Consider the following 26,582-nt stretch of genomic DNA (forward strand, 5'->3'; position numbering starts at 1 on the left):
AGATGAAGTAAGAAATTTCATTTCCAGAACAGCGAGTGGCAGCATCAATGGGTGCTAACTGTATATTTCATATTTCTTTATTTTCTCCCTCTCTTTCACTCCTGTTGAAAGTATGCATGAGCAAAGTTTGGGAGTGTCTATGCTATAAATAAATGTTTTGAATTGATGTAATAACTTACAAATTGTGCAGTAGGAACAGACCAAAAAAATCTAAGTTTGTTCAATTGTGTTTTCCTTTGCCTCATGTTTTTGGTTGGGTAGGAAGATAGATGGATGTATTGTTCTTGTACCCTTCTAGAAAGGCTGCAGTATAATTGTTACTTGGTTTCCAAGGCTGGGCTCAGTTAATCCTCCTCCAGCATTCATTGCAGAGGGTTTTGGCTTTTCCTCCTGCAGGTAACTTAGTCTAATTACCCAATCTCCCTCAACTAATGAGGAATGCCTGGTGTGATTTACAATTTAGCTGCAAGATCACATTTAGGTCTGTTCAGGAAAAGTCTTTAAAAATAAGAAGCCACAGTTTCTTTTTGCCAAAAATAACCCTCAATTTTATTAATTAAATTTCCTTGCAATTTGTTACACATTGATTTATTAAAAATTCTGCAATAAATTTTCATTTCAGAAATGTCTCTCATTTAGTGTAGTATATTTTATATCCCCTTCTACTGTTATAACAAAACAAAACATTTTGTTTGTTTTTGTAGGTTTTGTTGTGCAGAAACTGTCTCTTTAATGTCCACAATATTTAGCTAATATATTTCCATTTGAGACTTAATAGTTCTGTATTAATCATATTATTCTGACAGTATATTTGTATTTCTTTCCACTTTGAATGGAGAGTCGAAGAATTTGCTGATTTTTTTTTTGTTTCAACAAGTGATGGTTTGAACAATAAGAGTATTGGGGCATTTTGGAATAATATAAAAACATTTGAGTAGTAGAAAATAAAATGAGTACTCAATGGGTTAATTTGGCTTTTTATAGGGTTAACATTTTGCTAAATTATCAGGTTATAAGATTGAAAGCAAAGATCTTGATCTTTGTTGATGAAAAGTATTAGATGGCAGTCCTAATGCAGAGTCTCATTAAAGAAGCTGTCAAAGCTTCTCCATTTTGCCATCACCTGAGTTATCCTGCAAGAGGCAACTGTCGTTTCTCGTCAGTGTGCTATAAAAGAGGCATTTACAGATAAATGAAAAATGTCACATTCAATATCACTCTTTTTTAAAGCTTACAGCATGCCAGCTATGCTACAAACTGCCCTTGTTGCTTTATGTTTCAGGTTTTGCAGTCTTCAGCGGTCAATAGGTTTTGACTGGATGGAGTCTCTTCCATTTTATTAGAGGTAGGTTTCCTAATAATTGCTTTTTATTAAAATATTGTAATTGTCCGTGTTACCACCGCCTATTTTCAGACATGTTGTTTTGCAGAGTTGGTATATTGCCACTACAACCCTCAACAAATTATTGTCGAGTTTTTTGTCTTAATATGGGGACCTGCATTTCAAATAAAATTTTGTACTAAGTAAAGTAATTTTAACTGTACTTTTTAAAGTTATTTTTCCAGTATGTTTTCTTTCCCACTGAAGCGATTCTCGTTCACTAACTTGCCCAAATGCTGATTTGCCGCATATGAGCCTTGATCTGGGATCAGAGATGATAGGGACCCATGGAATGATCAAAGCTAAGAGAAAGCCTTCACCTGAGCGTTACACACATGCAGTTTCTAACTGGGACAATTGTTAGCTGTCAGAAATAATAATAAAAGTTGATCTCTCCAATTTCCACAATGGAATGTGTTTTATTTATAACACCAGCAGTTACTTCAGAGTAGACTGCCCTGGGCTGTCAGTACAGGTAATCATGATTCTTATTCAATGTATTACATTTTAGAAGTATTTGAATCTTTGGAAATATTGTGTAGATGGGTGGATTAATATTGACATGCAGCAGTATGTTTGTCATGTCTGACTTGCACACACAGTTTAATTGTATATTGCAAAACATGAGTGCCATGTAATTCTGTGTGAAGTTAAACCGCTTATTCAATTTTTTAAAAAAAATTCACATCAGTGTCCTAAAGTTTAAAAGGATATTGAAAATTGGCACAAATCATGCCTCATTTTTCTGTGTTAAACGACCAGTTAGCAAAACATTGTAATTAAAACAAACCGTAATGCATCTACATTAGTATTTCTACACCTGCATTCACAAAGAAATGTAACAGTATAATTACAGTTCTGAGGAAGGGTCACCGGATCTGAAATGCTAACTTTGTTTATTCCTTCACAGATGCTGTCAGACCTGCTGAGCTTTTCCAGTGACTTTGTTCTTGTTCCTCAGAGTATAATACTTTACTTTAACTCTTACCTCAATTTGGTGGAAGTTTGTCTGTGTGGTTTGAAATGGAGCATGATTTCATTCATATGCTATTTTGTAGTGAAGGCATGACTGATGTTCAAGACACTAGGAAAATAATGTCACAAAAACGAGTTCTAGAATCCCTACAGTATGGAAACAGGCCTTTTCAGCCTGTTGAGTCCACATCGACCCACCAAAGAGCATCCCACCCACACCCCTACCCTGTAACCCTTCATTTCCCATGGCTAATCCTCCTAACCTACATATCCCTGGACACTATATGGGCAATTTTGCATGGCCAGTACACCTAACCTGCACATCTTTGGATTGTGGGAGGAAACCGGAGCACCCGGATGAAACCCGCGCAGACATTGGAGAGAATGTGCAAGTGCCACACAAGTGAAGCTGGAGTCGAATCCAGGTCCCTGGTGTCTTGAGGCAGTAGTGCTAACCACTGAGCCATCACGAAGGTAGTAAAGTTGTTATCATTTGGGATTATTTTGTTAATTGGAAGTGAAGTGGAGGAATTACGGATTAACCATGATGAATCCTATATACCAACAAGCCTAGGTGACTTTTCCTTCACAGATGCTGCCAGACCTACTGAGTTTTTCCAGCAACTTTGTTTTTGAGCCTAGGTGAGTTGGTTCTTAAAGATTAAAGAAGATCCCAGGTTGACTTACTGGGAGGAAGGTGCAAGATATTTATACCTGTAAACAATGGGGAAAGTAATTGTGCTGAATGTGGGTGGAATGCTAGTCTCTAGATTTCTCAGTGAGGCATGGGTAACTTTGGATTTTAGAAATGATTATGCTTGAACTGTCTGTTTAATTACAAGAATGAGGTTGAGGGCACTAGAAGATAGCTAATTAACTCTTACACCTGGGTGTAGTGGCCACATGATACATGTTACCGGGGGTGGCACATTTGCGATAGGGTTAACACTGGTGCCTCTCAGCACCAGGGACGCAGGTTTGATTCTACTGTCGGGTGACTGTGTGAAGTTTGTGCATTCTCCCCATGTCTACCTGGTAGAGAGGGAGAATTAACATTTCAGAAGTCCATTCAAAGTCTAATAACACTGGGGAAGGAGCTATTCTTGATTTTTTTTTTTTTCCATGTGTGTTGAAACTTCTTTATCTTCTCTTCAAGAGAAGAGAGTGGAAGACAGCATAACTGGGATAGGTGGGGTCTTTAGTTATGATTGACTGCATTGTGTTCCTGACTCTCCTTAGTTTCTTGTGGCCCTGGGAAAAGTGCTTGTCATACATGCTGTTGTGCTTTTGGATGGGATGCTTTCTGTGGTGCATCTGTAAAAATTGGTAAGAGTCCTTACAGATATTCTGAATTTCCATAGCCTCCTGAGGAAGTAGAGGTGTTTTTGTGCTTTCTTGACCATCACATTGACATGGGTGGACCAGGACCGGTTGTTGGTGATCATGACTCCTAGGGAGCTTGACGATCTTGACCGTCTTCACCTCAGCACCATTAATGCAGACAGGGGTTTGCCTTCCACTCTGCTTCCTGAAGTCAATGACCAGCCCCAGGTCCTTCATGATTGTTGTGTTACACCATTCTACTAAGCGCTCATCGTTGTTTGAGATCGACCAATAATGGTGGAGTCATTGGTAACTTGTAAATGGAGTTGGGGTGGCATTCTGCACATTTTGACAGGGTACGGAAAAGAAAATTGATAATATTGTTCTGAAAAAAAGTCACTGGGCCCAAAACTCTGTCTGTCTACAGACACTGCCAGGCCTGCTGAGTTTTTCCAGCAACTTCTGTTTTTGTTGCTAATATAGTGTTATGGTTTGGAAACACGACAGTGAATTAAGCCTCAATAGTTTTGGAAAACCTGTCAATATTGGATAAAAACCTGCTGCAATATTTGTTCTGTTAGGAATCTACTTTCATAACCGAAACATTGAAAAGTATGAATTTCTAGAAATTGTCAACAATGTTATCTGATTTTTTTTCCAATGCATACAGAAAAACTAACTTTTTTGTTTTGTTTATTGAAAAATAAACTTTATTTTACCCTTCTGGATTCTCAAGATTAATTCTCATTTTATTATTATTTTGCCATATGTATTTGCCTGCTTTCTATCTCTGAACATTTTTCTACATATTTTCTGACTGCAATTAATTGCAGAGTTGAGCTTCCTTCAGTGTGTTTTAAGTCATATTTTTCCTTCCTTATACAGAATATATTTGTGAACATATCCCCTCCCCCATCCCTTTTGTTCCATTGTGAGACTATTGTGTGCATGGATTAGCATATGCTGCTGATGGTGCTTTTAAGCCCTGTGCTGCTTAAAAATAGATTTTTGATTAGGTTCAGACTGTGATCTCACAAGTGAGTCTTTGACAAAAGAGGTGAGTTAATCACCTATGTCATAAGGATTCTTTAAATCCTAAAAAAAATGAGATTGAAGATAGACCAATATTGATTTGCATGTCCTTTTGTGTCCATCCTGACTACTGGTTGTAGTAGTAGTAGTAGTCCTGATTCTTCCTCTTTACATAACAAAACACAATTGCAAAGTAAGAGGTGAATGGGAAGGTAGGGACCATATTACTACTTTAACTTTGGATTTTACTGTTTGGAAATGTGACACAAAATAAAGATAATGAGCTTTTTTTTGCGTTTGCATCCAGGGCAACTGACTGGTCTATTTAATGTACTTTATTTGAACATAAGGAGTAAAACTTTTACTCCATGTTCTGTAGTTAGTGCAGTACCTTAGTGTGGCTTTAAAAAAATGCAGAAACGAGTGATTACCAACTTCAAAAATTAAACATCATTAGATGATTTCAGTATCAATGAACTGCATTTCAATGTTTTCTAAACCAATGTGAGTCTCAAGTATAGAATTAGTTGATATTTCTTGTCAGAACCTGATTGTGTTTTAATTTAAGGAAGATTTGGCATCAGTCTCATGCAAAGACAATGAACAGTAACACCAGCAAATCATACATTGAGAAGCAATTGATGGAGATAGATTTTAGTGGAAAATATTCAGAATTTGTTTTAAGGAATATAAGAAGGTAGATGATGTGATTTTTTTTTTTCATTATCTGGGGTTGTTGAGTAGACTATCTTTTAGACACTTGCTTTACACAATCTTGTTAATGAGAGTTACAATATTGACAGGTCAAACAGCACAGCTCAAAGTGACTGAATTGAAGAAAAAGTTTCACTAACAAATAAGTGATCTGATGATGGTACATAATTGCTTCTAAGAGTATAGGTAGCTCTTTTGCTACATGGGCAGAGTCTCTGTTTAATGCCTCATACAATAGATGACACCCACAATTGAAGCCACATTCCCTCACTATTGCACTGAAGTATCGGTTTAAATTATTGTGCTCTAGTGTTTGGAGGAAACTTGAACCCGTACTGTTAGGAAAGGGAGGTCAAACCCCTCTGGGGGTTTGTGTTTCGGCTTTAGTTATCAATCTGTTAGCAGTGGGGGTAGAGGCTCCCCTCTAATAATTAAACTCAGTGAGGACTCTTAGCTAGAAGTGCTGTGTCACTTTTTATTGATGGATGATGCTTTCTTTAGAGGGCTTAGAGATTTCTTGAGAGCCAAATGCATATTTTTCCTCCGGTGGTTTGCTCTCTCTCTGATTTTTTTCAAACACCCTCTCCTTTATATACCTTGGATGACATGTCAATTTTCTTAACAATAGTTTTGACAATATTGGACCAATGCTATCAGAGTTAAATTCAGTTGGCTTTTAGTCACTAAGTGCTTGGTTTAAATTAATTGACTGATTCAAACTAGTTGCCAAAACATCAAGACAAGCCCAAGGTTTCCATTCACACAGCCAATTGATACATTTGTCAATTTCAGAACTGGTTGTACCAATTCAGCTCCTTACACACACCTTTTCACTTAAATGTCCACCACTCCTCGAGGGATTACAGACTCTTACCCCCCCCCCCAACAAAAAATGTTTTTACAAATCTTAATTTCCTGCCTCCTAATTCACAGTACCCTATGTAAGTACATTCACAATAATAACCTTTTGACTCAGTGAGACTGCAACCACTGAGCCTGCAACCACTGAGCCATGGCCAACAGATAAAGAGTCTTAGGTTGTAGACTTGCTCACTGAGTCGGTGTGTTTGATTACAGACGTTTTGTCACCCTGCTAGGTAATGTCAGGCTACCTCGGTGACAGACCACAACAAGATGACGCAACATGGTCAGACATACATCAGAGGCATATCAACGATGACAAGAAGTCTATTCGGACCACCGAAGTATCAGGGTAGCCCACAAACCAACAATCGCAGCAGGCCAAGCAACATCTTGGGAGCTTTCCTGCCCCTAAGATGCTGCTTGGCCTGCTGTGTTCATCCAGCTCCACACTTTGTTATCTCAGTTTCTCCAGCATCTGCAGTTCTCTAAACCAACTACCACCTTGTGATAGTTACTGACAAATGTAAAGGATCCCATACCCACAACCTGTAAAACTATTTTAATATACAAAATACCATGCAAGGACTGAGAGACATTACATAGGCCAAACTGGAAGAAAACTGACAATAAAGGATACATGAACATCAACTAGCCACCAAGAGACATGACTAGTTCTCACTGGTCTCAATACACATGGACAAAGGAGGACATGAATTCGACTGGGCCAATGCATCCATAATAACACGAGCCAAATAGTGACATGTTGGGGAATTCCTGGAGGCTTGGCTTTCCACCCGCAGCTCCAATAAACACATTGAATTGGACCCAATACACACACTGTTGAAAAATAGAACCGGAAGTAATGCCAACCACCCCTGCAAACTGAAGTATATAAATAACAAGCAGTACAGAACACCAGTGCTTCATCGGAGGCACGCTGACAATGTTACCTAGCAGGGTGAAGAAACGTCTGCAGCCAAGCACACCGGCTTGGAAAGAAAGTCTGCAACCTTGTCCACAACCCCAGCTACAAATCTTCTCAAAACTTTTCTCAAATTTAAGCAGAATTTTAATGTTGACTACTCTTGCTGTTGCACGTTATGGTCCAATAATGCAAAAGTGAACATCCAAGACATTAGGTGAAGCAAAAATGTGATGTTTTAATCTACACATGAAGTTAAATCTATAGCTACACGCAGTGAACAATCATACAGTGAGACCCAAGTGCAACCTAAGTGAATTTAAGTGAATGCTTATAGGCATTCCCATCTGCACCTAACAGAATCGCACAATGTAGTACTGGATGCAGGCTGTTCTGGTGCATTTGACTGTACTATTTTGTCTTGGGATCTGAGCTCTACAGGGGCCCCAGAAGTTGGGGGCCATGTGCATTTGTGCAGGATCTGCTTCTGTTTTTGTGGCTTCTTGAAATGTTGGTATCATAGTCAAAGGGGACACAGTGCTCCTTGAGCAGACGGAGGGAAGATCCTCCAGTGGCTACAGGCTGTCACTTCTTCACTTTATCCAACCTGTGCACCCGTTGAGAGTTCCAGGAATATCAGACCCACTTTGCTTTTTCCCAGTTCTTCAATACTGAATGACTACAGTTACTACTGCCTCCAATAGCTGCTCATACATCTCTGCACTATGTTCACCAAATTGTGCCATATTTCTAACTGCTGACTGATCAGGGAGTCTGGTGCGAGAGTATTGTGCATCACACTATTCATGCCTGTTAGATGCCTAGGTTAACAGTGGCTGGAACAGGGTATCTGTAAGACCCTACAGATTCTTCAACCAGTGTACACAAAATTAATTTACTCCAGGCACTGTAGCATGTGTCAGAACTACACAACATGAATCTGCAGTCAGTGAACCAGGTCGCAAGTTTATTTGAAGACCCCAAAGGTTAAGAGTTAAATTTTACACTTTTAATAACTCTAGTTAACTGTCTGATTCTTTAGAAAAACGAAATACTTCCCAGATACTTGTAACTTTGCTGGTCTGTCAAATTGTTCAGCCAGTTCCTTTCTTGATGTGTTGATTCTCCCTCTGGTCAGATGGTGAGCTGCTTGGGTCTCTGCTGTATCCTGACATGCCTGTAGGCACCTGGAGGGTGGGGAGGGGATGGTGGTGGGGATACTCCGAGTCCTGCCAGGCTGGATTTTTATACCCTGCAGGTTACCTTCCATAAGTGGTCAAATCCTTGGAAAATCAGAGGTATCTCATTAACTGGCTTTACCACTGTGATATGCTGTTAATGGCTGTTTGATGGCTTGCTTAACAACGAGCTCTTGGCTGTTTTGGGTCGGGTCCCTTCTTCAGAAATGGGTCCTGACCCGAAATGTCCGCTCCCCTGCTCCTCTAATGCTGCCTAACCTCTCTGTTCCTCCAGCTCCACACTGTTGTCTCTGACTCCAGCATCTGCAGTTCTTGCTATCTCTAACCTCTTTGTGCCAGCTCTTGAACGTGGAAGCCTGGTTTATCCCAGAATATACACCTGGTATTTTTGTCTTACTGAGGCATGCCTCCCCGTGCATCTAGTATTGTGTTTTTTTTTTGTCAAGGAGTGTTGAACTGTCTTTTCACACTTATTGAAGTGTTCTGGTCCCTCTGTTTTTAGTTGTCTGGACTTGGATCTGGCAAGGACTTCCCCCTCAGGTAGAATTGTCTGTCTTGGCTCAGGCATTTCTGGCATGTTTTGATTTTTGGCCAATTTTGATGTCCTGTTTATTTCAGTTGCTGTGCCTGTATTCCTGGCCTCCCTTTTTAATGATTTTTATTTTGCGTGAGCAATCGCAGACTGATACAACAGACTCTTCTGCATTTGGTACTTTCTGCACAACTAGGACTGCAAACTTGATATGATGGAGCTCCAGTTAGCAGGCCAAACCACACCAAATTATTGATATCCAAGCAGTAATATCCATGTGATTATCATGTAGCTGTTGAATTCCTCTTTGACCTTGAGCTGTGCCTTCTTTGCAAAATCCTGGTCTGCTTCTTCCCTTTGTAAAGCACCTCTGTCTGTGTTCTTACTGCCTGAACAAGCCCCTCCAGGGCAATGTGTCTCAGCCTGGGAACCAGTCATTCTTTAACTACAGTCTTTCCTTGAAAGTATGCCTTGTTTTGCTTTCCTTCTAGTTGCTTCTCTGTGATTTGTGTGCATCCTGTCCCCATGTTCAATCTGACTGCTCTACTTGAGTTGTCAGGACTTGTACCACCTGTTATTGGTTGGCTTTAGCTACAGTTGGCTTACGTGGAATTATATAAGCTACTACATTCAGGAGAGGTTGGAGGAAGGAAAATGAAGTATTATGAGTTTGAAAGGCAAACATTACTACTCTTGAGGAATATTGACTGAACCCTAGATAATATTTATCTAGCACCACAACCAAATTAGAAGAGGTCCCTCATTCCGTTTGTACTGGCATTTGATATTAGCAATGAGTCTGATAAGCACCATTTGTTTTACATAAAGATTGCATGACATTTCCCTGCCAAATCAATTCTGATTTTAAATAAACCTGCCTCTGGAATCCTGTGCAAACTAGACATTCCTGAAACAGCCCATAATTTTCTGTTAGTTTTAGTGGCAGAAAGCATTTGTGCTTTAGTACCATGATTCTTTTATTTCTCCGTCCTTTTGGAAGAGAGTCCTCTCACTTAGCTCATTGCAGAGGTTTGTTTAAATGAGTTGTCAGTCAATGTTGGCAAGAACTGAAATGCAATACCTTTTGATGTGGAAACTTCAAGACCTCCGAAGTTTGTTTTGTTTTCAAATTATGTCGAGTGTTGGGAGTTTAATTAGCTAAAACCCATTCCAATAGTGCCTAAAATGCTTTGACTTGCTTCCAGCCTTCTTGACTCAAATCCTCTTTGCACACAAAAATTAACCTGTCCCAGGTGGTCTGCTTTGTGTCCACTTCGATCAACAAGGCTTTAACAGCTGGGAATGATTTCCCATTGTTTTTCAGTTAACGTTCCCAATACTGTAACAGCCTGAATTGCAAGTCTGCTGCTTTTAATGCTAAATCAGAAATAATGTATTCTGCTGGTAGTCCATCCCTTATGAGCTGAATCTGACATGATAGTTACAGCATCGTATTAATACAGAATCTTTTATTAGCTGTATAGGTGCACATCCCAAAATATTGCAATGATATGTACAAAGTGTACAATATCTATGACGACCAACATAAATCTCAGGGGAGAACAGAAAGATTCTAAAATCCTGATGAGCTATGTAGCTTTCTTTGATCCCAGACATTTAAAGATGTAATGAAAAGAGATTTTGAGGGATTTTCATGTACCAGCCACCACCTTTCAATGACGTATGCTAAAATATTTTATTCTGCTGAATATGTTAGCTCATCTGAATGGAGTAAATACCTATTTTAAAGCAGAAAAGTGCAATTCTCTTCTTGTCCAGGCGAATGCTTCAAAATCATTGACATTCGGAAAACACAACAATAGATATCAGGCAGGAAGTATTATGCAGGGACCTGAACAGTGGCTAAAGATGTGGTCTTTTGTGGGTGAAAGATTGAGTTCAGGGGAAACCCAGTGGTCTGGAACAAAGAAAGAAAACAAAGGAAAAGCTACGAGACAGGAGGAAACATAGCAACAATAAACAATGTAATTGGAAGATTGAAAACTGGATTGACAATTTTGAAGAAACCTGGCTGAAATACAGAGCCAAATTGTAACTAGAGACCCTGACAGGAGTTGGGAAAGATGGTGTTTGGTCATTGGTCTGGTTCCTAAATTCACCCCCGAAATTGGATCCTACTTCCAGGTTGCTTGACCAATCCAGGAGAATATGTGAAACTATGCACCAAATACATCAAAGGAAGGATTCTCAGCAAAAAAGACCTTGGAAAGGATCAGAATGATTTAACTGAGGCTTCAGTGCCACAAGAATGGAATGTAGACTGAGAAAACCAATGAGGTCTTGTGCTCTTACCTGAAGACTCTCTTTGTCTGATTTGGGAAACTGAAATGAAGTCAAGTGATTTGTTCCAAGGGTGAAGGAAGAGGCCAGGTGAGCGGGTATAGATGGAATGAATAGTGCGAAGCAATACCCCAAGATTCGATGACTTCATGAAGTTCGATATAGTGAGTGCCGTTATGCTTTTAAGTTGCAGCCTGACACTTTGGCCTTCCTAGCATTCTCCTGCACAAACATTTCTCGGATTATTCCCTTCCATCCCTGCCATCTTCTAGCTTCACTTATTCTTTCTCTCTTAGGTACGTTCTCACACCAAAACAATCAACACTTGTGCATATTTGCAACTTTGTGCCATCTTACACGCCCTCCACAAGTGTCGCTCTTCTCTTGTCTCCAGACAATCTCTTTCTCCATCTCGTTGTCTCCCTCTAAGAAAGAAAGCATATAGGGATTCATGAGATTGTCAACAAAGACCGATCATTGTTGACAGAGACACTCCTGTTGAGACCTGATTCTCTGCTTGTAGGCCCTTTTATTGGGGATTTGGCATCCCTTGAATTTATTTTTAGTGTCCATCTCTTTCTTTTTTACTGTGGTTTATCACGTAACTGAAAGTACAGCTGTTACTGCTATTGGTTTTACTGGTGCTGTTCTTCTTGATCCTCATCAATGATATAAATTACACTGCACAAGCTGTTCCCATGCTATGGGAAAGGCTGACAGCAGGGAAGTGTAGATCAAACTAAGTAAACATTAGAATCATTGGAATAGTCATAGCGCAGAACAAGCAAATTCAATCTGTGGTGTCTCTGTAAGACTAATATACCCAGTCCCCCTCCATCACCCCCTCATTTTTATCTATAGCTGTACAGTTTTTTTTGTCCTCTTCCCAGGCAATGCATTCTAGATCCTTTCCTTTTGTTATATCAAAGTTTCTCTTATGTGACCTTTTGCTTCTTTCACAAAATAATTTGGAGATACCTGTCAAGCAACAGAACACTTCCTTAGAGGAAGGGCTGAAAGAACTGCAGATGCTGTAAATCAGGAACAAAAACCTGAACTGGGTCTGAGGAGCAGTCACTGGACTGAAACAGTAACTCTGATTTTGTTTTTTCTTCATAGATGCTACCAGGCCTGCTGAGCTTTTCCAGCAACTTCGTTTTTGTTCCTTTAACGGAAGGCAGCAGCCTCTCAACTCGGCATGGCCACAGCAGATCAATTTTCCTAGCCATGTCCATTTCATTGAACAAGTATGCCCTGTTGTGCACTTGCCTGTTTGCCTGGCAAGTTCCATGCAACTCTGGAAACGCATTTACTGGTTGTTGAAACGAGCAATACTGACTTAAATCCTGAATTAATTGTCTCTTTACTTGTTTTTAATTACTTACCAGTTACCCATTCATTCATTGCTGTCAAATGAAATATCAAAGTGTGTGTCCATAGTGAAAAGCCAGTTTTTTTTAAGAAACAGCATTTCTTGGAAATGACAATACTTCTGAGTGAAGTGTAATTAAGACTTTAGACAAGCATAGCTCATTGGAGACTGTAAAGACTGCAAAGACTCCAGAATCTATAGGTGTGAAGCTGGAAAAGCACAGCAGGTCAGACAGTAGCAGACGAGCAGGAAAGTCAATATTTCAGGTCGGAACTTTGAACTTTGCTCCTCTGATGCTTCACAAGTACAGCTCATTCACCAGTTTTATTGGTTTTTTTTCTTTCTGCTTAGTGGGATAATGTCAGGTCCTAACCTAGTGTGAGTTTTAACCACTTTAATAGTGCACCCACATCCTCCATTCACAACTGCTTGCCCACTTCAGTTAAAATCTGCCACTGGATGGCAATGATGTGTGCAGGGCAAGTGAGCATTTGGGCTGCATGTTTTGAATCAGTTGATGGTTATGGAGGAGGCAGAGTTCAGTAGTGTCAAAATACGCATGGACGTTCCCCTTTCTCCCTGGTGATGCTGTTGAGGAGTAACATTTAAATGGTGAAGAGGAGAAAACTAATAATGAATTGCAAGGACTGATCATGTAGCGGAAAGAGAAGCTATTGGAAGTGATCAAGGTGTCTGCATTGAGCGCAACTAAGAAACAACAAGGCCGTGGAAATCGAGGGGAAGTTGCAACTCTGGAGGGGAAACGGAGTGATCCAAGCTACAGCTTTAACTTGAAATCATTAATGCTTAATCATTCTGAGTTTAAAAATGGGGAATGTTTTGGATTCCTGCTTCATTTTGTTTTCTGATACTGTTAATTGCATCAAATGGATTTCAGGTGTGACCTCCGCTGTGGTTTCCTCACATCAAAATTAATTATCAGAACCTAAAAGTGAATGTGTTTTTTTTCTGTAACCAGCTTTTAGCAGAACATCCTTACAAGAGTTAACATATCTTTCTGACAAAAATTGCAAGGCTCACAATTTAAATGCTTAGATTCATCCCAGTCCCCCTGCTGTTCTTAAAACTGTTGAGCAGTGTTGCACTTACTATTTTTAAAATTGGGTATTAAATTTAATGCTGTAACTTTCTTGTTTGCTTTTTATGACATTAGTTTGCAGTTTTAGATCTTGATGAACACAAAATAAATTGTTACAGGGGTGCAGATGACTTGTGATTTTCATCAGTTAAATCAATTCTCCCCTGTTTCCTGCAGTGTGACTATACAACAAAAAGTCTGGCAGGTAGTAGTGTGTTGCTTGTTTGGTGATGCAACATATCCTTATTCAGCCTACCATGACAAGTACCTCAGCAAAGGCTGTCAAAGGTGACAGCTGAGGCTTTTGTTTAGTTTCCTTGATGTCTGTATAAAATGGCTAGAGCATTGTGCTCCATTAAACTTTTCTAAAATGAACTGCCTGCCATTTGCTATCTGACTGACACCTGAAGCAGTTGCCAGGTAATCCAAAGATGTTGGATCCCTATGAGTATGACAGCCATCAGTAAACGGCAGATTCGTTTAGGAAGGGTGAGTTTACCCCAGAAAAAATGGGGAAGCTGTGGTGTGCCATAATTGCAGTCACATCCATAATGAGCTCATTTGGAGAAACAGATGTCTGACCACATGATCTTTGTTAATACAGTTTCCAAATGGACTCATTATGAATACCTGACTGAGCTCCAAGATGCCCAAATGGATTAGCTCAATAGGTATTCTGCATTGAAATATTTATAATGTTATAAGAACTTATTTTTTGTTCTGTTTTGTCAATGACTGTGCTATTTGGATACAGTTAAGTGTAAATTGAACGCTTATGTTATTGAAATGACAAATAGCTCTGTATATTCGAAATTTTTAAGAGATTGTAAGATGAGCAGATTTCTGAATGGATGTTCTTTATTTAGCAATGCTGGACTTCCCATTATTATTAGACGGCTCATTCTGTATATTTTGCATATTGGGTAAGTGGCAGGTATAAAAAGGCCACGATGTCAGGTACATTGCCCAGATATAAATCCTTCTAGCTCTGTTGAGTTAGATGTGATAAATGTTGAATTTTTTGTAGCTAGTTTTATTCAGTTAACAACTTCATACTATTTGACCATTTTTAACAAGAAGTTACTATTCTTTAGAAATACCAAAAACCTTTTATGATATTTTTTTGCTATGAATTTGACACCATGTAGTTCAAGGCAAGTGTTTTTACATACAGGGAGAATAGTCCTTGCTACTGAAGAGATTTACGATCTATATTGAGTAAGGAGGAGGAAAAAAAATTGGTCTTTCACTTGTGTCTCGAAAATAAGTAAACTTTGTCACTAAAATACCATGCACACATACATTTAGTTTATTTGCTTATTGGGCAAGTGAGGTAGTTTAGTACTTAAATCTAGACATTGATTTTTCATACCCTGCATGATGTATTAATACCACTTCTTTATTATCCATTTGTTAGCACATCGTACTCTTGTTATAGTACTTGCATACATAATTAGCAGTGAGAGTCATTCAGGTGTATCGAAATGCTACTATTTTATTCAACCACTACCAGCAAGAGTATCAAATAATCAATTGTCTGGAAAATTGGCATTTTCTCAAAAAGCAAATGTCATATACATCTACATCATATCTCCTTTTCGTGCCAAAAAGCCCAAGTCTGTCCAGTCTTGCCATACAACTGTGACAACTGACATCAGGTTGGTCTTGAAGTGCTTAGTGGTTCTGCCTTAGGTCCCACTCCAGAGACATGAATGCATACTTTAGGCTGCCACTTCAAAGCAATGCTACAGGAATAATACACTGTTTGAGGTGCTACCTTTCAGATGGAATGTCAAATGGAGATACTGTCTGTGCTTTTGGGTATAATTTAAAACATTCCATGGGTCTGTTCAGACAGGAATTGAGTTCTCCTGGCGTCATGTCTGTTATTTACCCTCCAATAAGCACAATCAAAAATATATTGCCCAGTTATATACCTTATTAAGGCTTCTTATTTAGCCATGCACCCTGACAAAGAAACACTAGTGACTTTCAAAATATGCAAATGGGCTGCACAGTGCATTGGAACATCCTGTGCCCATTTAAAAACTGTTTTACAAATGTTATTTTCTTTTCTGTCTGCCTCTTTTTTTGTTTAGTTTCTCTTCCTCCATTCAGCATTATTAAATATTACCATTAATTCTGAATTTATTGTTTTGAGTGAATTTAATATATCAATATTTTCCATAATGTTTATAATGAAACTGAAATTCAGTTGCATCTGAGGTACTTTTTTTTTGGAGAGGGTATGTTACAGTTTTGAATTACAATTGCTGTTTAATGTAGGGAAATCCAGGAACTAATTTGTGCTTAGCAAAGTGACAGAGAAGATAACCAGATAATCTGTTTTAATGATAGGGATAGTAGGAATTGCAGATGCTGGAGAATCTGAGATAACAAGGTGTCGAGCTGGATGAACGTAGCAGACCAGGCAGCGTCAGAGGAGCAGGAAGGCTGACACTTCAGGCTGAGACCCTCCTTCAGAAAAATGAAGGGTCTAGGCTTGAAATGTCAGCTTTCCTCCTCCTCCTCTGATGCTGCTTGGCCTGCTGTGTTCATCTAGCTCTACACCTTGTAATCAGTTTTAAAGATGTTGGTTGAGGAATAAGTGTGGGTTATGGCATTGTAATAACTTCATTGTGTGTACTCAGAGGGCAGTCCTTTGTTTTACAAATGTCTCTGAATGTATTTGCAATACTGGTCATAGCTGGCTGTTCCGCATTAACTTCAATTTCTCATTTGAAACACTTCCTCTCTTAGAGTTGAATAAGCACTCAGTTCTGCACTGAAGTTTCTGCTTTAAATAAGTGCTAAAGTGTCTGGGGTGGGTCTTGAATCAAGTACTTTCTCAGTCAGATGGGACAGTGCAACCACTGACCTAGGGGTGAAATTGGATTGGTTTTAACACTTCATTCTAAGTCATTCTCTGATCATGGTTTTATTTTATCAAACCAATGCTATTCTCCAAGTTTGAAAATAAAACTGGTGAAAAGCAGGTCTAATAGATTTCTGGAGTTCAGTTCTATCTTTCTCACATGCAAACATTGTAGAATTTTTTTTTTACAAATGATTTCACTCTTCTGACACTTTGCTCTCCACTTACAAATGTTGGAAAGTATTTGTGTGAAAAGACCTTAAGTAACTGAAATACTGTTGATGACTTAACCAAGATAGAAAATCTGCATTAAAGAAACAATATTGCACTTGTCTTTTATACATAAATACAAAATAAATGCTGTATTATCTTTCTAATCTTTGAAAACAGTTGTAGCATTTTTTTGGTCAAAGCAAAATACTGTGGATGCTGGAAAGATGAAATAAAAAGATGAAATGCTGGAGAAACTCATCAAGTTTGGCAGCATCTATAGAGAGAGAAACAGACTTAAACTTGAGTCTAATATGACTCTGATTCTCAAGTTCCTTTCTCAGATGCCAGATCTGCTGAGTTTCTCCAGCATGTTCTCTTTCTGTAGCATTTTAGGTATTGCCAAGACAAGTGAGCCTTGTTACTTTTTAAATTTAATCTTCCTTTAAAGATGATATACCTGGATTTGGACATAGATGATCCTCTTTCACTGAGATCAGTTGTTTGTAGAAAAGCAAAGTAGTTTGATTTCTGCAGCTTGCAATGTATTTTTTGACAAATGATTGTGCAACATGTTTCTGGTCTCCATGGAGTCACTTTGTAAAATTTTCATATTGGTTTTCCTAGACAATTACCCTTGCAATTAAACTATCAAGATGTAGCAGTTAACTGTCCAAGACTTTCTGAATAAATGAAACTTCCTTGACCTACATTGTTACCAATGACAAATCTGTCCTGACATTCAAGCGGTTTGGTTTTTTTTTGTATAATGAAATACTGATAAATGTATTTAAAAGGTTGCCAAGAAAAGTAAAGATTTGGATTGAATGGCCACTACTGTAAAGTAAGTTGAATTGACTGATACTCTAATTTCAAACCTTAATGTTTCAGCCAGAATTCTTTACAGGTTCCTTACTGTCAAGTTAGTCCTTCACCCACTCACTATATCCTTTTTTTAATATGTAAAAACACTCGTCTCTGCTTCACTGTTTGACTTGGAGTATTTTTATACTCCTTTGTGGTGCCCCTGCTACTACATAACTTATCATTCCCTGTTTATCCTTCAAGGAAGGGGTTTTCATGACTATTCCAGTTAATTTTGTGGGGTATTGTCAGTGTCCATATTTGCTGACAAAAATCAGTGTCAATTGGTTTCTATTCCTCACAACGTTTAACTATGAAAGAATTGTCACCGTTTCTTAGTTAAGGTGGACGCGATGTTCCAATCTACGGTCTGCAGTGGCTTTAAATATTTTGCAGCAGGATCTGGGTAGGACCAGCACCAAGGGAAAAGGAAATAGATAACGTTGAAAGGGGGAAGAAAAATGCAAAAATTGGAACTGATGTTTGGAGGGCACAGGGATAAATCTGGACTTGGTCCTTTTGCATGGAAGGATAAACATGGGTGTATGATTTACTGAAGGTGTGTCAAAAATAATGCAGCACGAACTGAAGTAAGACCACCAGCTCGATTGGAAGGATGAAGTTCAGCAGCATGAATTGAAGTACCAGAGGAGAAAAGTATTAATACAAATTGCCAGTGTGACCTGTTAGTGCTCAAACTCTGAGGGAGCCTCTGAAAGAGCAGTAACTTGGATGTGGCATGGTGTCATAATAAATTAAATCTGGTGTGGTGGAGCAACTTTGCATTCTGGAGCAGGAGCTCTTTGAAGGAGTGATGACTGTTGAGTTAACCTAAGGAAGCTGGAAATGATCTAGTTCATTTACTGAAAACCAAATATAATTTTAGTTTTCCACTTTTTAAATTAAAATCACTCAGGTATACAAGGACAAAATTAACCAGAACTTGTGCAAATTATGTGGAGAAGCCCTATATTTCTAATTTAGACTTAAAGTAGAACGTTCATACTTTGGCTTCATGAAAATTGATAACTTAATTTCAACTGCTTAAAATTCTTTATATTCACACTGTTCATGTTACTGTGTTGCTTTCAAAAAAGTACTTCATTTACTTTATTGAAACTAATTATATTTTTGGTAGAACGATTAGTGGAGACAACCTTGTCTTAAATGATATTTTGTTTGCTCATGAGGTGTCGAACAAGATTTATGGGGAATTTCTGCTGCTTGATTATTTGCTGAAAGTTCTCTTTACTGGAAAGTCTAACCATAGTGAATGAACAGCATATGATTTAAGCTAACTGGTTTCACATTTAATTTATCTCTGGTCACCAAGGCCATCATTTGGAACTGCATCGTTTGAACAGTCATTTGGAACTGCATCGTTTGAACAGTCACATCTAAGATTAATTTAGTTCCAAAGCATTGTCGCAAAAAAAAATTGTAAATGAGCTTTTTTTTTGTAGATTGGGTAATTTGCATGTTAGTTACAATTTCTAAAGCATCAATAATAGAAGCGTTTAATTCCCCAACAGTATTGTTTTTTTTAAGTAAAATGATTCCACTTTTAGTTTTGCAAAAACCGTTCTGCCCAATTAACACATTTGTGTGTGAAGACTTTAGCCAGGACTAAACTTTTCACTTCTGAGTTTGGTTATACAGTGATCATTAAACCTTTTAGAATCACTTTCATATAAAATTTCCTTAAGGAACTGGAATTTCTTATTCCTAAACTCCTTTTTGGTTTAATTTCTGGAAGTTGTCCTTTTTCACTGTAGTGTCTGGAAGGAGAATGGGGACGGGAAAGGGTCTATTCAGAAGGAAGTAACAAAGGAAAAATAGCAAAATATCCTGGTCCAGATCTTCTTTTCATTTCTTGTACTGAAAACATTTGAAAGAGAAGTTCCAATTTTATCTACTCCAGGCTATTCATCATGTCTTTGGCATATCTCATAAAATGAGACAAAGTGCAAATACAAATTTAATGTTAGCATGTTAAATTTCACCTGTGCCTATGCTGAACCTAAAGGAAGATTCAAAGCCAGCAGAAAAATACATTTGAACCTACAGTCATCCTCTCTTCCCCACCCCCATCTACCCTTGCTGATTTCAATTATCCATGCCTATGCAAGGAGAATATTAAAGTATTGCTGTGTATTTGAGAGTCCTAATTAATCTGACTTAAAAATCAGATGCTTCCTGCTACCTCTGCACATTTTAGAATCCCTATACAGCTTGGGTGATTTATTGAGAATCTTTCTGCACTTTGAACCAAGTTCTAACAAACTTTGTAGATTCTGATCCTTTTGAAATTAAACAGTACCATGGCTGTCAAACTTGGAAGAATAAAAGGCCATGAGGCAATCATTAAAAAAAACCTCACAAACTGCCAAGGGACATTAGACAGTCTGTGTATCAATGTGAAGCATTTGGCTGAAATTTCCCATATTTAGGCTAAGTTTCAATTTTGGGAAGTTTAACAGAGTTTACCTTCTCGCACAGTTTCCCTAATTAATTATGCTTCCCCACCTCAATAGCACTGCTCTTTTACAATTTTACCCTCAGCAGCAGTGGAAGTGCTTACTGGTGCCATTAACTTGTGCTGTTCCCACCACAAATAAACTCCAGCTGCACATCTCTTCGAACACTGCAAGCTGGGAACGGCCCTTAGCTTATTGCTATACACTTATAAACCATATGGCTGAGAGAAGCAAATTGGCATCCAGCTTTTCAGGCAGGGAACTGGAGGCCCTGATGGACCGGATGGTAGAGAGGAAGGCTGCCCTGTTTTTGCAAGACCACCAGAGGAGACCATAGCACCTAACTCTGCCCGCCTGGTTTGAAGTAGCTATCCAAGTCAATGCAATAGTCCACAGTCTGGAGGAAAATGCAGTAAGGGCATAAGAAAGCAATGATCTCTCTGCTCCAGAGATAGTAGGAATTGCAGATGCTGGAGAATCTGAGATCACAAGGTGTAGAGCTGGATGAACACGGCAGGCCAAGCAGCATCAGAGGAGCAGAAAGGCTGGCGTTTCGGGCCTAGACCCTTCTTTAGGAATCATTTCTGAACAAGGGTCTGAGCCCGAAATGTCAGCTTTCCTGCTCCTCTGATGCGGCTTGGCCTGCTGTGTTCATCCAGCTCTATACCTTGTGATCTCTGTGCTCTCTTAGGAGAAATACTACCATCTTCCCTCCCTCTGCTGCCTCACATGCACTCCAACTCTGCCCATAACTTGAATCAAAGCTCACGGTCTACTGCAGTCTCAACTGCATGCAGCAGTTTTCCCCTCCTCCATCCCATCCCCCTCAAACTGCTGATCTTTTCTGTCCTTTATACTTCCTCCTCACTGACAATACCTCACCATTCCTGACTGAGGGCAAACAATCCACTTCCTGACCATGGACCCCTTGGCTGAGCTGAGGAACACTTACCCCGACACTTTTTCTTATTTATAGCCATTTGGTTAAAGCTCAAGCAAATGTTTGCCTCTTAAGCTACTACCGTATGCTGTAGCTGTGACCTATTCATAGAATGAAGTTGTTCAACAGAATACCTCCTACTGATCTGTGTAGTGTTCCAAATATGAGAGGCTGCCTGGTTTCTGTCTCTGTAAAAAGGCAGAGAGACTGTAGGTGAGAGATAATGGGAACTGCAGATGCTGGAGAATCCAAGATAATAAAATGTGAGGCTGGATGAACACAGCAGGCCAAGCAGCATCTCAGGAGCACAAAAGCTGACGTTTCGGGCCTAGACCCTTCATCAGAGAGGGGGATGGGGTGAGGGTTCTGGAATAAATAGGGAGAGGGGGGAGGTGGACCGAAGATGGAGAGAAAAGAAGATAGGTGGAGAGGAGAGTATAGGTGGGGAGGTAGGGAGGGGATAGGTCAGTCCAGGGAAGACGGAGAGGTCAAGGAGGTGGGATGAGGTTAGTAGGTAGATGGGGGTGCGGCTTGGGGTGGAAGGAAGGGATGGGTGACAGGAAGAACAGGTTAGGGAGGCAGAGACAGGTTGGACTGGTTTTGGGATGCAGTGGGTGGAGGGGAAGAGCTGGGCTGGTTTAGGGATGCATTTGGGGAAGAGGAGATTTTGAAACTGGTGAATTCCACATTGATACCATTAGGCTGCAGGGTTCCCAGGCGGAATATGAGTTGCTGTTCCTGCAACCTACGGGTGGCATCATTGTGGCACTACAGGAGGCCCATGATGGACCTGCCATCTAAAGAATGGGAGGGGGAGTTGAAATGGTTTGCGACTGGGAGGTGCAGTTGTTTGTTGCGAACTGAGCGGAGGTGTTCTGCAAAGCGGTCTCCAAGCCTCCGCTTGGTTTCCCCAATGTAGAGGAAGCCACACCGGGTACAATGGATGCAGTATACCACATTGGCAGATGTGCAGGTGAACCTCTGCTTAATATGGAATGTCATCTTGGGGCCTGGGATAGGGGTGAGGGAGGAGGTGTGGGGGCAAGTGTAGCATTTCCTGCGGTTGCAGGGGAAGGTGCTGGGTGTGGTGGGGTTGGAGGGCAGTGTGGAGCGAACAAGGGAGTCACGGAGAGAGTGGTCCCTCCAGAAAGCAGACAAGGGTGGGGATGGGAAAATGTCTTGGGTGGTGGGGTCAGATTGTAGATGGCGGAAGTGTTGGAGGATGATGCGTTGTATCCGGAGGTTGATGGGGTGATGTGTGAGAACGAGGGGGATCACCTTTGGGCGGTTGTGGCGGAACGCCCTTGACCGCGTCTCCTGCATTTCCCGCAACACATCCCTCACACCCCGCCCCCGCCACAACCGCCCAAAGAGGATCGCCCTCGTTCTCTCACACCACCCCACCAACCTCCGGATACAACGCATCATCCTGCGACACTTCCGCCATCTACAATCTGACCCCACCACCCAAGACATTTTTCCATCCCCACCCCTGTCTGCTTTCTGGAGGGACCACTCTCTCCATGACTCCCTTGTTCGCTCCACACTGCCCTCCAACCCCACCACACCCAGCACCTTCCCCTGCAACCGCAGGAAATGCTACACTTGCCCCCACACCTCCTCCCTCACCGCTATCCCAGGCCCCCAGATGACATTCCACATTAAGCAGAGGTTCACCTGCACATCTGCCAATGTAGTATACTGCATCCACTGTACCCGGTGTGGCTTCTTCTACATTGGGGAAACCAAGCGGAGGTTTGGAGACCGCTTTGCAGAACACCTCCGCTCAGTTCACAACAAACAACTGCACCTCCCAGTCGCAAACCATTTCCACTCCCCCTCCCATTCTTTAGATGACATGTCCATCATGGGCATCCTGCAGTGCCACAATGATGCCACCCGTAGGTTGCAGGAACAGCAACTCATATTCCGCCTGGGAACCCTGCAGCCTAATGGTATCAATGTGGACTTCACCAGTTTCAAAATCTCCCCTTCCCCTACTGCATCCCTAAACCAGCCCAGTTCGTCCCCTCCCCCCACTGCACCACACAACCAGCCCAGCTCTTCCCCTCCACCCACTGCATCCCAAAACCAGTCCAACCTGTCTCTGCCTCCCTAACCTGTTCTTCCCCTCACCCATCCCTTCCTCCCACCCCAAGCCGCACCTCCATCTCCTACCTACTAACCTCATCCCACCTCCTTGACCTCTCCGTCTTCTCTGGACTGACCTATCCCCTCCCTACCTCCCCACCTATACTCTCCTCTCTACCTATCTTCTTTTCTCTCCATCTTCGGTCCGCCTCCCCCTCTCTCCCTATTTATTCCAGAACCCTCACCCCATCCCCCTCTCTGAAGGGTCTAGGCCTGAAACGTCAGCTTTTGTGCTCCTGAGATGCTGCTTGGCCTGCTGTGTTCATCCAGCCTCACGTTTTATTATCAGAGAGACTGTAGGTGTCCAGATAATTGCAAAGTGAACGAGTGCTGAGAAAAAATGCTTAGAGCCCTGAGATGCAAATGTCCTGGTGCATACCTATCCTCTGTGTGAAACGGCCCAGCAGAAGCCTTGCAATGTAAGTTGCTGCTGAGTTCAGAAATGCACTAAGGGGAACTCTGAACAGCATTTTATATCGGTGTGATGTGGTGAAGGTTTGCAGGGGGCAAGTGCAAAAAAACACAGTAAGATTAAGAAAGATGATTAGAAGCAATGTGAAACAAAGTCAGATTTTCAGCAGCCTTTAGGACTCTATTTTTAGGCTAAAATTGGGGTTAGTGTCCCAAATGATGTAGTGATTGCCTAACCAATCCCAGTAACCCATAAATGGCTAGAGGGCAGCTCATTGTTAAATGAATCAGGATGTGTGGATTGTCAAAGTTGGATGAACAACAGGAGACCCTCCTGATTGAAATATATCACAGCAGTTAATCGTCCCCTCTCAAACATTTTTGAAGCTACAATTAAAGCTTAAGACATTAAAAAGGCCACTGCAGCGTAGCCAATCACAATGGCAGGGGGCAGGCAGGATCCACAGTATTGGGCTGTTTGTGGCATATGCGATGCACCAACCACATTACTCTCATCGAACCTTTTGTTATTTTGTTAGATAGACATATGGAGCAAGTACTTAATAAATTATGATCATGTTATTGCACCAGTGAAAGCTACGGTAAATTAAAACATATCTTGCATTTATGAAATGAATAATGGACTGATACCTTTATGCTGGTGCAATGTTGTGACAACGCTTTAGTTGGTGTATAGCTTCCATACAGCTTTTTCAGAAATTTGAATTAAATGGAACATGTTCGTCAACTATGCTCCCATCCTTTTTTAAATTCAGTCATGGAATATGAATGTCACTGGCAAAAACAGCAATGATTATCCGTCCATAATAAACCTTGAACATGTTCTTGACTTTTGCAGTCCATCCAGTGTAGATACACCCACAATGCTGTCAGGGAGCGAGTTCATGACACAGCAGCACTGGAGGAACTGCAGTTCAGTTCTAAGTCAGGATGATATGTGGCTCAAGAGAAACTTGCAGGTTGTGGGGTTCCCATGTGCTATTTTAAACAAAAAAAAGTACAGAGATTTTAGGCATTGCAAATTTTGACCAACATTTTATTGCCTCTCTCTGGTTACCCTTGAGAAAATGGTTGTGAGCTGTTTGCTTGAACAACTGCAGTCCATTTGGTGTAGTTATACCCACCATGCCATTAGATTGTGTGTTCTAGAATTTCCAAGTCAAGATGGTGAGTGGCTTCGAGAGGAGCTTGCAGGTGGTGGTGTTACCATTTATCTGCTGCTACTGTCCTTCTAGATGTTAGTGGTTGAAGGTTTGGAAGGTTCTGTCTCAGGAACCATGGTGAATTTCAGCAGTGTACCTTGTAAGGAGTACAGATGCTGTTCCTGAGCATTGCTGGTGGAGGGGTTCAATATTTACGGATGTCGTGCCGGTCAAGGGGGCCACTCGATAAGAAAATGATGTTTACACTTGTGGAGTAACCTAGAACAGAAAGTCAAAGTTTGAGGGCAAATGGTAGCAGATTTAAAACAGATGAGAAATTACTTCTGAGTCATGAATCCAGATGACAAGACAAGTGTAAATTTAAGGAGGAGATGAATAGATTTTTAATTAGTATTTGGTTGAAGGGCTATGGAGAGTGGGCAGGTGAATAAAAGAGAAGGAGATGAGAACATGCATTATCGGGTTGGATATCAATTGGGCTGCTTTGTCCTGGGAAGTGTCAAGCTTCTTGTGTGTTGTTGAAAGCTACATTAGTCCAGTATATAGTGAAGTATTCTGTCACACATCTGCTTTGTGCCATGTAACTGGATAACTTCTGAGGATTCAGGAGGTGATTTATTCATGATAGCGTTCCTAGCCTTTGACTTACTCTTGTAGCCAAGGTATTAATAAAGCTAACAAGGTGTGGAGCTGGATGAACACAGCAGGCCAAGCAGCATCTCGGGAGCACAAAAGCTGATGTTTCGGGCCTAGACGCTTCATCATAAAGCTAGTCAAGTTTAGTTTCTGGTCAATGGCACCCCTCACTGTTATTAGTGAGGATTCTGGAATGATAATGCCATTGAAAATCAAGGAGAGATGGTTAGATATTCTCGTTGAAAATGCTGCTTGCTTCGCACTTGTGATATGCAAATTGAACTTGGATATGCTGGATATTGTCCAGATCATGCTGCATTTGGATGTGGACTGTTAGTATCTGAGGAGACGTGAATTCTGCTGTGCATTGTGTAATCATCAGCATACATCCCCATTCTGAGTTTTTGGTGGAAGGGAAGCCATTGAAGCAATTGAAGATGGTTGGGTCTAGGACATTATCCTGAGGATTGCAGAGATGTCTTGGTACTGAGATAACTGACCTCCAATATCACCAAGCACCTTTTTTTGTGTGTAAAGATTACTTCAACGATTTTCCACATTTCCTATTATTAGAACCATTGTTTTTTTTTTTGTTTTGCTGTTTTATTCTTTTATCAATTTTTGAAATTTTGAGCTGGAAATGATTTTGAGAAGGCTTGGGTTAAAAAGAAAAGCATAGATCAAACAGGAGTATTGCTTATCGGGCTGAGCCTTGATTTTTAAAAAGTTCTCACAGAAAAAGTGACCCCAGAAAGAGCTTTGTGTTTAAACAGATGGCAGAAGTTGACTATGAATGAGGTCAGTACCTGGGAATTGGTTCCAGTAAGTTTGAAGGAGACAATGTTCAAGCAGATGGGAGTTCTTGAATGGTGACCGAAGCCTTGGGGAGAGCTGATCAGTTCATCAGCGCTGTGTCAAAGCTAGTTTCTTTGACTGTTTTCTGAGACATGGTACTGGGAGGCTGCTGAGACAGTACAAAGATTTGAAGAACTCCTTCCCTAATTTGATAAACCAGCTTCCAGAAGCCAAAAGAGAGGAAAGCTGAGTTAGATATATTGCTGCCTTAGCTTGGTGAACTGAGAAGATGACCCGAAGGGAAAACAGCCAAAGAATCCACACA

The 26,582-nt window shown here is 40.5% G+C and overlaps 1 protein-coding gene across 2 annotated transcripts in view; it reads left to right on the forward strand.

The window, feature by feature from the left end:
* LOC125457683 (inactive N-acetylated-alpha-linked acidic dipeptidase-like protein 2) overlaps positions 1-26,582 on the forward strand; it is an 823,004-nt gene that overhangs the window by 39,275 nt on the left and 757,147 nt on the right. For both annotated transcript variants that reach the window (XM_059651091.1, XM_048542236.2), the window contains exon 2: positions 1,283-1,345. The gene's annotated coding sequence lies outside the window, so the exon portion shown is untranslated. The remainder of the gene's footprint in view (positions 1-1,282; positions 1,346-26,582) is intronic.

This window comes from Stegostoma tigrinum, chromosome 14, assembly GCF_030684315.1.
Source record: "Stegostoma tigrinum isolate sSteTig4 chromosome 14, sSteTig4.hap1, whole genome shotgun sequence".
In the NCBI taxonomy this organism is placed as follows: Eukaryota; Metazoa; Chordata; class Chondrichthyes; order Orectolobiformes; family Stegostomatidae; genus Stegostoma; species Stegostoma tigrinum.